Source organism: Scyliorhinus canicula, chromosome 14 (genome assembly GCF_902713615.1).
Source record: "Scyliorhinus canicula chromosome 14, sScyCan1.1, whole genome shotgun sequence".
Lineage (NCBI taxonomy): Eukaryota > Metazoa > Chordata > Chondrichthyes > Carcharhiniformes > Scyliorhinidae > Scyliorhinus > Scyliorhinus canicula.
The window spans coordinates 43,844,380-43,861,843 of NC_052159.1; the positions used below are offsets into that span (position 1 = coordinate 43,844,380).

At 48.4% G+C, this 17,464-nt stretch overlaps 1 protein-coding gene across 6 annotated transcripts in view; it reads left to right on the forward strand.

The window, feature by feature from the left end:
• The window catches only part of LOC119977398 (heat shock protein 105 kDa-like), a 127,467-nt gene that overhangs the window by 92,898 nt on the left and 17,105 nt on the right, over nt 1–17,464 (forward strand). The window lies entirely within an intron of this gene.

The following is a 17,464-nucleotide window of genomic DNA, read 5'->3' on the forward strand; positions in this document are numbered from 1 at the left end:
AGTTCAAAGTACTCCTCTCATTTTATATCTATATTTCGTATTAAAAATCTTGTACCTATAAGACATTGGAACAGAGGTAATAAAAAAAATCTAATAATGTTTATTAGTGTCACAAGTAGGCTTACATTAACACTGCAATAAATTTACCATTCAGCGCATCCAGTCTGCTCTGCATTCAAATTTGATCACAACTGATCTGTGATGATGCTAAATTCCACCTCCCTCCTCATCACCATAACCCTTCATTCCCTTACTGATTAAATATCTATCTCAGTCTTGAAAATCTTTATTGGCTTTTCTCATTTATAAACAGTTGCTGGCCGCGAACAGGTTTTGGAACAGGCCGACGAACTCCCCCCAAGTATCCAGGAAACCTTCCTCTGACCCTCAGATGACGTACTTCATCTGCTCCAGGTGGAAATTCCGAGAAGTCTGCAGCTTTGGGTGGTGCTGCTGATCGCCAGCCGAGCAGGATTCTCCAGTGTACGATTAGGGAAGCGAGAGCAAGGGCGCTGGCCCCCTTCACCATTTGTAACTCTGGCGCCTCCGATACCCCATGATCAGTCAGTGTGTGTCAAGGTCGGGGATTTCCACCATGGTCTTCTTTATGAATTCTGTGTCGTCCTAGTTGGGAGCGTACACATTTTCCAGCCCGACCGGTGCCCCTTCCAGGACACTGCTGACCATGACGTACCGTCACCCTAGGTCCGTGACTGTCTTGGTTTCCGTAAACCCCATCCTTTTGTAACAAATATTGCTACCCCCTAGCCCTCGTCCTGTAGCATGAGCCCTTCCTTACCAGCAATCGGTCCTTCTCCCTCAGGTGCGTCTCTTGTAGGTAGATTATGTCTGCTTTTAGGCTTCTTTAGGTGGGCGAAGACTCTGGATCTTTTCACTGGGCCATTGAGTCCCGTTACATTCCAGGTAACAATCCTAGTGGGGGTTTGTGACCCCCTGGTCCTGCGGGATCACCCATACTTAGCTGGTGGACGCGCCCCTGCACTCCGGGGTTTCCCTTTGCTCGGGGTCGATCCAAAATAACCTGGACGCTACTCTCACCATGGGGTCGGGCCCCTGCACTCCGGGATCTCCTCAGCTCTGATGCCCTCCTGAGTGGCTGTTTTCGGCGCCCTCTTGGTTCCTCGCTCTGCTCCATGCCTGCCAAAGCCTATGTCTGTACTGCTACACTATCTCACCCGTCTCTTTGCTTCTCTTTTGTTCTGCGCTCTCTCCCTGACTCCTACCCTACCATACGTTCTCCCTCTCCACGGAGAGGTGCGCCGTGGCCCTCCTTCCTTCTCTCCCGTGCTGGCCATCCTCACTAGTACGGTGGCCCTCCTCACAGTTCTGGCCCTGTTTAACCTTCCTCCTGGTGGCCTTGGTCTCGCCCTCCTGTCTGCTTTTCTCACCCTCATTTCCCTCGCTCCACACTTTTCTCTTCCCCCCCCCCCCCACCCATTGCATTGAGAGAGGGGACAAGCTCTCAAACGAGGCAGCACAGTCCTGCGCAAGACATAAAACACGTGCACAGTTCATGATCCCATTGTCCTCATTTGCTGTCTGTCCTCTGCTCTTTGTTCCAGTTTTCCCTTCCTTTAACATCCCCATGTCTTTCATCGTGGTTGTGTCTCCTCCTCCCCCAGTTTGTTTGCTCTAACAAACTCATCAGCCACTGCTGGGTGTTAAAATACAGCTCCTTCCCCTGAAATGTTACCCAGAGTTTGACCGGGAATAACATCCCAAATTTCACCTTGTTTTTGTGTAGTGCTGATTTTGCCTTGTTGAACTCAACCCTTCTTTTGGCCAGGTCCACCCCATGGTCCTGATGCACCCTTATGTTTTTCCCTTCCCACATGCTCTGTCTCGTTTGCCAGCCCACTTTAGGCTTTTCTCCCAGTCTTGAATCCGGTGTAGCCTTGTAATAATCACTCTGGGCTGGTCCTCATCTTTGGGCTTTGGTCGGAGCGACCTGTGCGCCCTGTCTATTTCTGGTGGGTTTGGGAATACCTCCTTTCCCACTAGCTTGCCCATCATTTGGGTGATGTAGTCTGTTGGGTCTCTGCCCAATCCCCTCTGGCAGACCCACTATTTTATTGTTCTATTTTCTGGTCCTCCACTTTCTCTCTTAGGTTCCCCTGGGACGTGACTAACCTTTTCCCCTCAGCTTCTTGGGCTATCACCCTGCCACGCTGGTCCGAGGCAGCCCTCTCCCAACTACAGAATAGTTTTTTCCTGTGTCTCCACTTTCCTTTCCAGGCCTTCAATGGTCTGATGCATTTTGTGCACCATCTCCGCCAGCATCATTGCATGGAGCTCCGACCAGAGCGCCTTCTTTGTGCTGGTGGCTGCGTCCTGCTCCCGCTCCGCTGTTTGGTCTGCCATCCTTTTCCCTTTCAGGCTCACCTGAACCTCCGCCTTGTCTTGTGGGGCAGCTTGCCTGCGCGTCCGCCGCTCATGCGTCTTTCCCTCGCTGCTGGCGTCTCACAGTCCCTTCGCTTTGGTGTTTTTCTTTCCTCCAGCCATCTGTCTGTCTCCCTCTGTTCCTTTTGCTCTTCCTTCATCGCTCCTCTCAGCCTTGAACATACTTAATGGCCTAGCCTTTACAGTCCTCGGAGTAAAGAATTGCACAGATTCACTATCCTTTGAGAGAAGAAATTCCTCCTCATCTCGGTCTTAAACGGGTGACCTTTTACTCTGAGATTATGCCCTCTGGCCCGAGACTATCCCAGAAAGCAACCTCTTAGCACCTACCCTGTCAAGAATCTTATGGGCATGATTCACCTGAAAAAGGTTTGCGGGCGTGATTCTCCAGAAAGATTTCTAAGTGTTGTAGCGAGCGGGAATTGCCACGAGCTTCCCAGCGCTCGACCCAGCGAGGTTGGAAAGACTATTAAACATTCATTGGTCAACTTACCTCGGCTTTGTGGGCTTCTCGCCACAAATGAAGGCTCGCCAGCCCCCCCCCCCCACGCCGCCGCAGGGGTTGGCCGCCACAGGAGGGTCGGGGTGCGGGGGGAGCATCCGTGCGCAGCTCCACCATGCCAATTCCTGGATAGTGTGTATGCTTTCCTGGGGCAACACTTGTCTCTGCCAGTCTGCCTCATCGATCACCCGTAACCCTCAGACTGCCAAGGCCTCGGCAATAGGAAATTGGTAATCATGGTAAAGTGAGCACTTGTCACATCCCAAGTGGATCCCTGTGAGTGGGCGGGCCACGTAGCATGTGGGAGTTATTGCTTAGCATCCCAAACACGCTTTGATGCCTGGACATGGTGTTTGAACACTGCAGGAGGCAACACCACACACAGGAGCCAACATCCAAACACCCAGGGATGAGACACAGCTCCGAGGATGTGTTCACTGTCAGTGGCTAGTGAGTACCGCAGGGAGGGGGAGATGCCTGGAGAGATGGGCCAAGGGTTCAGAGACCATCCCACATTTCAGAAGAAAGTGACAGAGGCATCATACTGGTTGTGCACAAAGATGTTTATTCTGTAATACAAACCCCACTCTCCCAATGGTGGCCACCTCCCCCAATGCCCTCAAGTGATCCTCAACGTACCTGGTCCTCCTAGCTCTACCGCTACATCTAGGTGTCTCCTCAGGATGCACAGCAGAGGTGGCGGCAACCAACTACTTACCTCGTCCCGTGGTCTTCGATGCCTCTGGCTGCCATCCTCTGGGGGCTCTCCAGAGATCCCTGGCTCACCTGTCGGCGGCACATGCGCAGCCGTGCCACCCTGTCCCATAAACTGACTTAGAGACGTGGTGGCCTCAGAGGGGTGGAACTCTGGGGAGCTGGGTCGCCACTCAATGGGACGGGTCCGGGTTGGCACTGAGTGCTCCCTTCTTCCGCTCGGTGATTATAGGGCCTTGGGGTTTATTTTGGGACGGAGGGCAGCTGGTTCGAGCCCTGGCTGCCTGCATCATCTGGCTCTGCCAGCTGTTGGTTCCCCATGGTCTGCATCATCGTTTTGACGCCCTCGGCGATACTCTTCAAGGTTTGGGCCATGCTCCACAGCGCCTTGGCAATGCCAACCTGCGACTGGGACAAGCTCCATAGTGAAAAATGAAAAGTGCCTCGGCCATTCCCATCCGAGAGCGGTACATGACCCGCAGAAGTTCATCAAGGGCAGTCTGGTAGTGTGTGACATCCCCAAGTGAGTCGGACATTCTGCCGAGACCCTCATCCATGGCCATCACTGACTGCAATGCCTTGGGCACCTTCAGTAATGGTGCCAATATGGTGTACCAGGCTTTTCACTGTGGTCGCTACCATGGTAGTGTTGGCTCAGTGCCATGCATTGCCAGCGACATCTCCTGCACTGTAGCCTCAGACTCATCCAAGCAGCTATGGATCTGTTGGAGTGACACTGACATTCCCCCTCTGAATCTCCTGGCTGCTCCCTAATGTCACAACAGGCGTAACATCAGGCTGGGACCCAGCTGGGTCCTGGGATCCAGCAGCCCTCCGACTGCTGTCTCACCTGTAGGTTCCTGCCTCCATCTGATGTGCATCAGCAGCAGTGTGGTGCTGACCAGATTGTGCTCCCGAAGCCTGCCCCACCGAAGTGTGTGCATCTGCGCTGGGCTGGCGCCAGTGGCTGGAGGACTTGTGGGAGAATGGACATGTGAGCAGTGGGAGGGATGGGTCAGTCAGTTAAGGTCATAACTCATGTTTGACAGGCCCCCGGGTGGAGCCCAGAGGTCCTCACCTCTGCAGCTTCCGCCAGCCTCCGAGCTGTCCTCGGCCACCCCAATCACTTCCAGTGCACGCACCTCGAAGGAGGTGAGGATTCCTAAGTCCAGCATTCCTCCGCCAGTCTGTGCCCACTCCCGACAATTATAGGAGAACTTTTCCTGAGGAGACAGCGGGTGCATCATTGACCACATGTTTGGTTCAGTGGTGTGGAGGGAGGGTAGGCAGTGGAAGGGTATGGAGGAAGGATTGGGGGTCGCATGGGGAGTTGGGGGGTGGATGCTCCCTGCGGTGGGGGGCATTGGTGTCTACTCACTCATACTGCCTGGTGTTGGTCATTGACCTTTTTTCGGCACTGGAGACCGGTCCTCCTGGTCACACTCCGATAGCTGCCGCCACCTCATCCCAGGCAGCACTGGCTGCCCTATGGCTCACCCTCCGAGACCCTGACGGGAAACAGAACATCCCTCCTGGCCTCCACTGCGTCTAGGAGCCTCCCCAGCTCAGCGTCCCCGAATCTTGGGTCTCCTCGGCGCCATTATTGCGAGCTGGCTGCGGTTGGCTGAGCAAGTGCTGCTCAACTTTGTTAGTTGTGGGCTTGTGCTGTCTCGTTGAATCGGCTGGCATGCCTTCATTTGCAGAAGAAGCCGGTGAGGCCTCATTAAGTGGACCAATTAACATTGAAAAGCATTGCCAGCCTCGCTGGGTCGAGCGGCGGGAAGCTCACAGCAATTCCTGCTCGCTACCACATAAATTTCAATGTTCTCTTGCCGGAGGAGAATTGCAACCGATTTACGTTTCCCTGGCAGCACAAATCGGGAAGCAATTCCATAGCAAGTGTATGACTGGTGACGAATACGAGGGATTAATGATAAAATCGTACTGTCAAGCTGCCATTTTGAGTGGGCTAGTTTTTTTTGATCTGAAATGAAAATCGCTTATTGTCACGAGTAGGCTTCAATAAAGTTACTGTGAAATTTATGCATTAAGACCCCCAAATCCCTCTGTGCTGCAGTTTTCTGCAGTCTTCCTCCTTTTAAATAACATTCAACTCCTTTATTCTTCCTATCAAATTGCATAACTTCACAATTTCCAACATTATATTCCATCTACCAAGTCATTGTCCACTCACCTAACCTGTTTATATCCTTCTGTAGATTATTTGTGCCACTCTCACCACTTGTCTTCCTGCCTATTTTTGCGTCATTGGCAACAGTATATTCACTTCCCTCATCCAAGTCATTAATTTATACCGTAAATAATTGCAGCCCCAACATTGATCCCAGTGGTACTCCGCTGCAGGCTCTGCTTGACTATATTATGTATTTTAAATGCTCTGCTATTAATCCTTTATAATGGATTCTAACATTTGCCCAATGACAGATATTAAGTTAACTGGCCTATAATTACCTTTTTTTTGTCTCCTTCCATTTTTGAAGTAGGCAATTTTCCAATCATAGAACATAGAACAGCGCAGCACAGTACAAGCCCTTCGGCCGACGATGTTGTGCTAACCATTTATCTTAATCTAAGGTCAACCTAACCTACACTTTACTGCTGTCCATGTGCCTGTCCAAGAGTCACTTAAATGTCCCGAATGACATGGACTCCACCACCTCTTCTGGCAGTGATTTCCACGCACCCACCACTCTACCTCTGACATCTCCCCTATACCTTCCTCCAATCACCTTAAAATTATATCCCCTCATGACAGCCATTTCCACCCTGGGGAAAAGTCTCTGGCTATCCACTCTATCCATGCCCCTCATCACTCTGTACGCCTCTATCAAGGTCACCTTTCTTCCTTCTTCACTCCAGTGAGAAAAGCTCTAGCTCCCTCAACCTTTTGTCATAAGACATGCCCTCCAGTCCAGGCAGCATCCTGGTAAATGTCTTCTGCACCCTCTCCAAAGCATCCACATCCTTCCTATAATGACCGTCCGGAACTGGACACAATATTCCAAGTGTGGTCTAACTAGGGTTTTATAAAGCTGCAGCAAAACTTCATGGCTCTTAAACATTATCCCAACATAAAGCCAACATACCATACGCCTTCTTAACAACCCTATCAACCTGGGTGGCAACTCTGAGGGATCTATGTACGTGGACCCCAAGATCCCTCTGTTCCTCCACACTTCCAAGAATCTTGCCTTTAACCCTGTATTCAGCATTCAGATTCGACCTTCCAAAATTAATTACTTCACATTTATCTAGGTTGAACTCCATCTGCCACTTCTCAGCCCTGCTCTGCATCCTGTCAATGTCCTGTTGTAACCTGCAACAGCCCTCAACCTATCTACAACTACCCCAACCTTCGTGTCATTGGCAAACTTACTAACCCGACTTTCACTTCTTCATCCAAGTCATTTATAAAAACCACAAATAACAGAGGTCCCAGAACCTGCGGGACACCACTGGTGACTGACCGGCAGGCAAAATACTTTCCATCCACTACCACTCGCTGTCTTCTTTTGGCCAGCCAATTCTGTATCCAGACAACCAAATGTTCCTGTATCCCATGCCCCCTAACTTTCTGAATGAGCCTACCATGGGGAACCTTATCAAATGCCTTACTGAAATCCATATACCTCAGCCACTGCCTGACTATCTTTAATCAAACTATGTTTTTCTAAATAATCATAAATTCTATAGGGGGGTGGTTTAGCACACTGGGCTAAATAGCTGGCTTTTAAAGCAGACCAAGGCAGGCCAGCAGCATGGTTCAATTTCCGTACCAGCCTCTCCGAAAAGGCGCCGGAATGTGACGACTAGGGGCTTTTCACAGTAACTTCATTTGAAGCCTACTTGTGACAATAAGCGATTATTATTATTGTTCTTAATAAATACCTGCTGGAGTCTTATTAACCTGGTTCACACTGTTTTCATGATCAACAAGGTCCCTCCCTCTCGTGAATACTGAAGCAAAATATTCACTTAGGGCCTCCCCCATCTCCTCAGACTCTAGGCACAAGTTCCTTCCACTATCCCTGATCAGCCCGACTTTCACTCTGATCATCCTCTTATTTCTCACATATGTGTAGACCGCCGTGGGGTTTTCCATAATGCTTCCCCCAGGGCTTTTTCATGCCCCCTTCTAGCTCTCCCAAGACCATTTTTTTTAAATTTAGAGTATCCAATTCATTTTTTCCAATTAAGGGGCAATTTAGTGTGCCAATCTACCTAGCCTGCACATCTTTGGGTTGTGAGGGCGAAACCCACGCAAACACGGGGAGAATGTGCCAACTCCACACAGACAGTGACCCAGAGCCCAAGGCCATTTTTGAGTTCCTTCCTGGCTACCTTGTAACCCTCTAGAGCCATCCCAGATCCTGGCTTCTTCAACCTTACACAAGCTTCTTTCTTCCTCTGGACTAGAAGCTCCACTTCTCTAGTCATCCAAGGCTCCTTCAAGATCTGCTGCCCAATTTGTTCCGCTATTTCTCTGTTGCTATTGGGGGTCTATAGACAATTTCCAATAAAGTGACTGCTCCTTTCTTGTTTATGACTTCCACCAATACTGACTCAGTAGACAAACCCTCCTCAACCACCTCCTTTCCTGCAGCTGTGATGTACCCCCTAATTAACAGTGCCATGCCCCCTCCTCTTTTACCTCCCTCCCTATTCTGCTGAAAACATCTAAACCCTGGAATATCTAACAACCATTCCTGCCCCTGTGAAATTCATGTCTCCGTAAGGGCCACAACATCGTAGTTCCAAGTACTGATCCATGCTAGAAGTTCATCTCCCTTATTCCTGACACTCCTTGCATTGAAACAGACACACTCTAACCCATTCCACGGAGTGCAACTTTGCCCTATTAACTGTCTATCCTTCCTCACATCCTCGTTGCATACTATTTCTGCCTGTTCAACAGCTACCCAATCCTCTGATCCATAGCTTTGGTTCCCATCCTCCTGCCAAACTAGTTTAAACGCTCCCGGAGATGGAACAAACCTCCCACCCAAGATATTGGTGCCCCTCTAGTTTATGTGCAATCCATCCTTCATGTACAAGTCCCATTTTCCCAGAAGATATCCCAATGATCCACATATCTGAAGCCTTCCCTCCTGCACCAGCCCTGTAGTCACATGTTCAGCCGCGCTCGCTCTGTTCCTTGCATCACTTGCACGTGGCACCGGTAGCAATCCTGAGATCACTTCTCTGCTTGTTCTGCTCTTTAGCTTCCAACCTAACTCCCTAAAATCACTTTTGAGATCCTCATCCCTTTTCTTAGCTATGGCGTTGGTGCCTATGTGCACCACAACTTCTGATTGCTCCCCCTCCCCCTTAAGAATCCTGTAGGCTCAATCCGAGACATGCCTGGCCCTGGCACCGGGAGGCAACATACCTTTCGGGAGTCTCGTTCGCAACCACATAATCTCGGGGCTGGTTTAGCACACGGCTAAATCGCTGGCTTTGAAAGCAGATCAGGGCAGGCCAGCAGCACGGTTCAATTCCCGTATCAGCCTCCCGAACGGGCGCCGGAATGTGGCAACTAGGGGCTTTTCACAGTAACTTCATTTGAAGCCTACTTGTGATAATAAGCGATTTTCATTTTCATTTCCTATCCGTTCCCCCTAATCATTGAGTCTCCTATCAATATTGCTTTTCTAGTCTACCACCCCCCTTCCCCCCTGAGCCACAGAGCCATTCTCAGAGCCAGAGACCTGGCCGCTAAGGCCATCCTCCGGTAGGTCATCCCCCCACCCCCCAAAAGCATCCAAAATAGTATACTTGTTTTGAAGGAGAAATGCCACGAAGGATCCCTGCACTGTCTGCCCGTTCCTTTTCCTTCCCCTAACTGTAACCCAGCTACTCTTGTCCTGCACCTTGGGTGTGGCTACCTCCCTGTAATTCCTCTCCAGCAGCCCTCTGCCACCCAGATGATCCAAAGTTTATCCAGCTCCAGTTCCCTAACACGGTCTCTGAGGAGCTGAAGTTGGGTGCACTTTTAGGTGCGTGAACAGGGGCTGGCTTAGCACACGGCTAAATCGCTGGCTTTGAAAGCAGACCAAGGCAGGCCAAAGCACTGTTCAATTCCCGTGCCAGCCTTCCCAAACAGGCACCGGAATGTGGCGACTAGGGGCTTTTCGCAGTAACTTCACTTGAAGCCTACTTGTGACAATAAGCGATTTTCATTTCATTTTTTCACTTCCCACAGGTGTAGTCACCGGTGGTGTCCCTCACCATCCACATCCTACAGGAGGAGCATGCAACTGCCCCGGCCTCCATCCCCTCTGATCTGAATTCTCAAAGAGATTTAAAGGGGGAAAAAAAAGAAAAGATGAAACACCCATTCTGCCCTTTAAAACAGTGTGTATATATATATATATTTATATATACTGCTGCTACTCCCAAGTGAACCCTCTAAAATTGGTGATTCTGCTAAATGATACAAAGATAGCTTTCTGCCCCAAACAACAAAACAAACACAAAAGTAACATTTAAAAAAAAAACTCAAAACAAACAACTCTTACCTTACAGAATGTGGCCCCTGTGAACCAACTGGAACTCCGCCCTCTAACTCTACTCCCAGTCAGCTGCACTCTCTGCAAACTGCCGACTCCCTTCTCACTCTTGAGGAAATGTGGGAAATGAAATGAAAGGAGCACCTTGCTCCCTCCTCACCTAACTCCCTCAGTCACCAAACTTTCACTATTGCACTCAAATGCACCCAAAATCAACACTCTGTGCAAACAAAGTCAGCACTGTAAGAAGACTCACCTTTATACTGTCTGACTCTATCCTCAGAAAACTGGCCTAATCCAATTAACTAATTAACAAGCTGCAGCTACAAGTGGAGCCTCTGTTTAAAGCTGGTTTAAAAGTCACCCACTTCCAACCCAAATAGCTCGCCCGCCGCCCGGACACGCCTTGGTGTGCCTCGTTGCTGTCCGGCGGCGGAGGTCCCCACTGGAGGTCCCTCTTTGGAGATGTCCCCCCATAAAACTAGGGGACCTGGGGTGGAGGGTGCTGCGCATGGCAGCGCCGTACAACTATTGTTTGAATCACTTCACGGCTCTGCCAGAGACCTGCCACTTTTGCGGCCTGGTGGAGACCGTGGAGCACGTTTATGTTGTCTGTCCTAGGCTGCACCCCCTTTTTGGTTTCTTGACAACGTTGTTGTTGAGGTTTTCTGTGCACTTCAGCCCCACGCTCCTGATCTATGGACATTCGGTGCGGAGAGGGGCGGGGAAGGCGGAGGACCTCCTCGTGAACCTGCTCCTGGGCCTGGCCAAACTTGCCTTTTATAGGTCCAGGCAGCGGCGACCGAGGGGGTCGTCCAGCCTGATTGTCTACCCATCTTCCGCGGCCTCGTTCACGGCCGGGTGTCCCTGGAGAGGGAGCATGCGGTGTCCACGGGCACACCCGAGGCCTTCCGTGCTCGGTGGGCACCTCAGGGGTTGGATTGCCTTATCGACCCTGATTTTCACACTTTAATTTGACGGGCTTGTGACTAGTTTTTGTTTCCTTTCTCGTTCCTTTTGGGCTGTGCTCCACTCGTTTTTGGGGCACTCCCCTCTTTTGTTTTATCCATCAGTTACTTTATGTTCTTTTGCTTGGTCATCACACCAGGTATCACGCCAGTGTAAGTGGCGGATGCCGGATTAACTCCCATTACGTGTAAATAAACACAGCAGGTCATCACTCAGGAAGAAAACTACAAAGAAAAATGGGGGAAAAAAACATTTTTAATTATTTTTTTGCCTTTCTGGCCTTACTAAATTAGAGTACAGTAAGCAGTCTTACAACACCAGGTTAAAGTCCGACATGTTTGTTTCAAATACTAGCTTTCGGAGCACTGCTCCTTCCTCAGGTGAATGAAGAGGTATGTTCCAGAAACATATATATATATATAGATAAATTCAAAGATGCCAGACAATGCTTAGAATGCGAGCATTTGCAGGTAATTAAATCTTTACAGATCCAGAGATAGGGGTAACCCCAGATTAAAGAGGTGTGAATTGTCTCTAGCCAGGACAGCTAGTGTTTGAAACAAACATGTTGGACTTTAACCTGGTGTTGTAAGACTTCTTACTGTGCTCACCCCAGTCCAACACCGGCATCTCCACATCATAAATGAGAGTCGTAAGACCCTATAAAAGGTCGAACCCAAACTGCAACTTTAAGTTAATTTACTAAATAAAAGAAAGACTAAACTTTAGATAAAAATGAAACCTTAATATCCCTCGGTCACCAAACTCTCACTAAGTCTCAATCCTCTGAGACTTTTCCAGAATTTAAGGATTCTTGGACGATCTCTATCAGTGCATCCACTATTTCTGCAGCTTCTTCCTTTAATATCCTAGGATGCAACTCTTCAGGTCCACGGGACTTATCAACCTTTAGCCCCATTAGTTTCCCTGGTACTTTTTCTCTGCTGATAGTTATTTTGGTTCCATCCCTCCCACCCCCAACTTTTGCCCCTGGATTATTTAGTATTTTTGGAATGCTCGTGTCTTCTACTGTGAAGACTGATGCAAAGTATTAATTTAACTCCTCTGCCATTTCCTGGTTCCTCATTATCATTTCCACAATCTCATTCTCGAATGGACCTGTGTTCACTTTGGCGCCTCTCCTTTTTATATATTTAAAGAAGCTTTTGTCTGTTTTTATACTGCTTGCTAATGTACCCTTATTGCCACATTATATGTTTTTTCTTTCAGTTTAACACTATCCATAACTTCCTTGGTTAGTCATGGTTGTTTCATCCCATTCCTAGAATCCTTCTTCCTCACCAAGGTATATCTTTGTTGTGAGTCATGAACTATTTTCATAAACGTCTGTCATTGGGCAGCACGGTAGCATTGTGGATAGCACAATTACTTCACACTCCAGGGTCCCAGGTTCGATTCCGGCTTGGGTCACTGTCTATGCGGAGTCTGCACATCCTCCCCGTGTGTGTGGGTTTCCTCCGGGTGCTCCGGTTTCCTCCCACAGTGCAAAGATGTGAAGGTTAGGTGGATTGGCAATGATAAATTGCCCTTAGTGTCCAAAATTGCCCTTAGTGTTGGGTGGGGTTACTGGGTTATGGGGATAGGGTGGAGGTGTTGATCTTGGGTAGGGTGCTCTTTCCAAGAGCCGGTGCAGACCCGATGGGCCGAATGGCCTCCTTCTGTACTGTAAATTCTATGATAATCTACGAACCTTCTTTTCTGCTAAACCCCTTTCCAAATCCACTTCAGCCAACACTGCCCTCATTCCTTTTTATTTATTCCCTTATTTATGTTTACTTAGAAACGTAGAAAATAGGAGGAGGCCATTTGGCCCTTCGAGTCTGGTCCGCCATTCATTGTAATCATGGTTGATCATCCAAAAGCCTAATCCTGCTTTTCCCCCATATCCTTTGATCCCCTACGCCCTAAGTGCTATATCTAACTACTTCTTGAAAATATGCCATGTTTTGGCCTCAACTACTTCCTGTGGTAACACAGTTGTTTCTGACAGCTGGGGGATCTTTTAGTCTGAGATTGTTTATAAACTTGCCTCATTACACATGACCAGATCCAAAATAGCCTGATCCCTGGTTGGAAACTGCCCTGAATACACCCTCTATAGGGCAGCACGGTGGCCTAGTGGTTAGAACAGCTGCCTCACGGCGCTGAGGTCCCAGGTTCGATCCCGGCTCTGGGTCACTGTCCGTGTGGAGTTTGCACAGTCTCCCCGTGTCTGCGTGGGTTTCGCCCTCACAACCCAAAAAAATGTGCAGAGTAGGTGGATTGGCCACACTAAATTGCCCCCTTAATTGGAAAAAATAATTGGATAATCTAAATTTATTAAAAAAAAGAATACACCCTCAATGTTCCCACTTATGACTGACACTGGAACTGGTGTGCAAATTTGCAAAACATCAATAAATCTACCATTCTGTCCCCTGGCCATAGACTTTAATCAAATATGGCCCTCAATTCAGAAGCCATTAAGGTTTGAAAGGATACGGCGAACAACTGGTTTAGCCATACATAGTGAGATCTGTACGAGATTATGTAATTCACCATCTAGACATGCTCGTCTATTTAAACTGCTCACTCTTCCAGGATCATCCCAGAATACAAAGAAAAATTCCCTCTCCCTGTCTCCTCCAATCTCCCCTTCACAATAAGGATGAGGAACTCGTGAATTACTTTGTCACCAAAATCTAAACCATCTGATCAGCTGCCTGTGCTGCTTTGCTCCCTTCTACAATCCCAGCATGCCAAACTTTGTCTAAAATTCCTGTTGCCATCTGAGCTTGACGATGAGACCGCCACCTGTTTCTTCAACCCTATTCGCACTAAACTGCTAAACATTCATCTCCTGGTTCCCATGTTAACTGATGTTCTCTTGGGTGCTTTCCCTATCTTTAAATCTGCCATCATCACCCCTCTGCTCAAAAGACAAACTCTTTTATCCCAATGTCTTTTCAAACAACTGCCCCATATTTAACCTCCTTTCCACTCCAAGGTTCTTGAACGTGGTACGGCCTCCCAAATTTGTTCGCCTCTTTCCAGGAGTTCTGTCTCCAATCCGATTTCCACCTCTATTATTGTATCAATAGAACACTTATATGACTAATAAAGGTGAACTTTTCTTCTTCTTGATCTGTCTGTAGCCTTTGACACGGGCAATCACACCATCCTCCTACAACTCCTCTCCACTATCTTCCAGCTGAATGCTCCTTTATGATTCCATTCTTAACTTTCTAACCACAGCTAGAGAATCACTTGTAATGGCTTCGTTTTCTGCTCTCACACGTTAGCTCTAGTCTCCCATGGGTCTATCCTTGGCCACCTCCTATTTTTCACTGACATGCTGCCCCTTGGTGACATCAGCTGAAAGCACAGGATTAGTTTTTGCATGTATGTTGTTGACACCCAGCTCTAAATCACCACCACATCTTTCACGTGCTCTACTGTTAGTAAATTACCAGATTGCTTATCGCAGTCATTGTTTTTCCAAACTTGATATTCTAACTCATGACTATATCCCTCCTCCTGGCAATAGTATGGGATTAAATCAGAGCCCAAAATGAGCTTCTGACCTCATTTAATAGAAATAATTCCTACATCGCAGAAGCAGACCATTTGGGATGTCTTCACCGAACCTTTGAAAGAGAACCCTACCTAGGCCCAATCCCCTGCCCTATCCCCGTAACCTCACCTAACTGTTGGACACTTGGGGACAATTTAACATGGTCAATCTACCTAATCTGCACATCTTTGGACTGTGGGAGGAAACCGGAGTACTCTGAAGAAACCTACGCAGACACGGGGAGAAAGTGCAAACTCCACACATTCACCCGAGACCGGAATTGAACCCTTCCCTGGACCTGTGAGCCAGCAGTGCTAACCACTGTGCCACCGTACAGCCCCAAGACTCTGTTCATGGTCTAACTCACACCAAGTCCCAATTACCTATCACCCGTGTGCTCACGATCTAGGTTAACTCCCAAATTGATTTCAAAGCTTTCATCTTTATTTTCAAATTTGTTCATTCCTTACGGCAATGCCATGACCAATCCGAGTCAAGTTGCCTGGTTTAAATTTTCAAGCAATTCTTGGCAGTTAACATCAGTCACCATCAACAAGAGCATTCTCCATGGCAATGTCTGTACCAATCAGAGTCCATTTGTCAGGCAATCAGCACTCTCTTCTCATACAGTTGTTGTTTCCCCTGACATTGGTATTCTTGCAATTGTCCTGATGAGTGCAAGACAAAAAGCTTCAACAAAATCTTCCCCCCTCTCCGCCAGCAATACTGCATGTGATTCAGCAGACTCCAGTTGAAGTCTGCTGAACGGCACAATTGGTGGGGTGTATCTCGGCGCCTGCAGCTATTTTTTGGCTTCTGCGAGGAACTCTAAGTCATTTCCTGCACTGGCGAGCTCAGCTCAGCTCACAAGTGGAGGAAGACTACTCGTAGATGGGGCACCATTTTTAAAAGCGGCCCTGATTTTTTGACCCAGACCCTCAGTGCCTCCGCAGCGGTCTCAGGACCCCCCACCCCTCCCACAACTTCACCCAACTTGCCTCTTCCGGCATCCTTGAGCCCCCCCCCTCACCCCATCTCTATGGGCAAACCCCACCCCGGGCCTGAGCCCTAGCATGGGCAACCTGGACACGCTGGCAGTGTGAATTGGCATTGCCAGTATGCTGCTAGCTGTGCCAGGGTACCATCCTGCACAGTGCCCAACCACCCAGGAGCCTCAACTCTCCAGCAAGAACCCTTGAGGTTGCAGCACGACAGGTTCATGACTTTGTGAACCAATACCCAATGGCGCCCAGTTGAGACCTCACTGACGAGGCTGGTGAATCCTGGCCCCGGGTGAATTGGGTGAGCCATTTAAATGTGCGCGTCTGGATCTTGCCCAGCAAAAACGAGATCCAGATCACGACGCGCTGCAAGATTACATAGAATCTTGCGAGATTTTTCAAGCATCGCGATTCTCAATGAAGGCCAGGGGAGGGGGTGGGGTATGGTTGCCATTGTAAAATGTTTGAAGGCAGCACAAGCTGCTGGATGCAGAGACAGTCGGGTGAAAGGCTAGTCTCAGTGATCCGGCACTTCGACCCAACTGCAAAGAAACAGTCCTATACCCCTCATCCTTTCCCCTGATGCACGCTCCCATCCTCCATCCATCCCATTTCATGCTCCTCAACCCACCCCATGGCCCCTCATACCCTACATATCAAGCTATAGGTCCCTATCCACCCCCCTGGTGCTTTATAACTTTTAACCCTCATCCTGGACCTATCCAGACAACTCCTCAACCCACCCCTGCAAAAATGGTGCGGGCTGGGTTCAGAGGTGGGACTTTTGGAATTGAGCCTAGGGCACAATTTTGCATAAGCTGGGGATCCTTTCCATTGCCTCACAGCTTGCAGTCCCTCTAGTTTTATCATCAGCAAATTTGTCTGTGACACACTCCGTCCCTTCATCCAAGTATTTAATATCGACTGTAAACAGCGAGGGCCCCAGTGCGAATCCCTGTGGTACCCCGATAATTGAAGCTACTTCTTTTTTCACTTCATTGTAGTGTTAATGTAAGCCTACTTGTGACAATAAAGGTTATTATTATTATAAAACCTATTTCTTTGATGAACCTCTTCGTCATTTGACCAAATCTCCTTATGTATTGGTTTTGCATTTTAGTTTATAATGCTCTTTTGATAGACTTGGAACAAGTGCTGGTGACCACTGGGTGTCTTTAAATGAATAACTGCACTGATTGTAGCACTCAGCTGATGGTAGGGCAAGCGAATGAGAAGCTGTCCGCCAGGGAGGCAGCATGAAAACCATGCAATTTCTTTCCTTTCTCCAAGTGGCTAAATACAGCTGAAAGACCTGCTAACGCGCAGGCAATTATACCAAAGGACCAAATGGATGCTTTTGAATGATGACTGAATTACATTGGCTTGCTGTGGTCTAATTATTTCTTCTTCACTGCAGTCTACATCTGAACTTAACTCCCTCTGTGTCATGCGAAATTGACTAGTAATAAGTAGCAATGCTAGTGCATGAATACACTGAAACATCCTAATTGCTTCTCTTTCCATGCTATTTTCATCATGTCTAAATATTTCCTATCTATAAATAAAGTTTGACTGGCTTATTCCAGCTCCTGATTTGTATCTCCAAAGTAGATTCCACTATCCGTTCACTGTTAGGATAATCACAATCAAGCCATTCACTTCTGGAACCTTCTCCAAGGGCATGATCTACTCGAGAGAGAGCGCAACACGGCCGGTAGATCCTGGTAGAGGCCCTGCGTGGACTTCCCGGCAG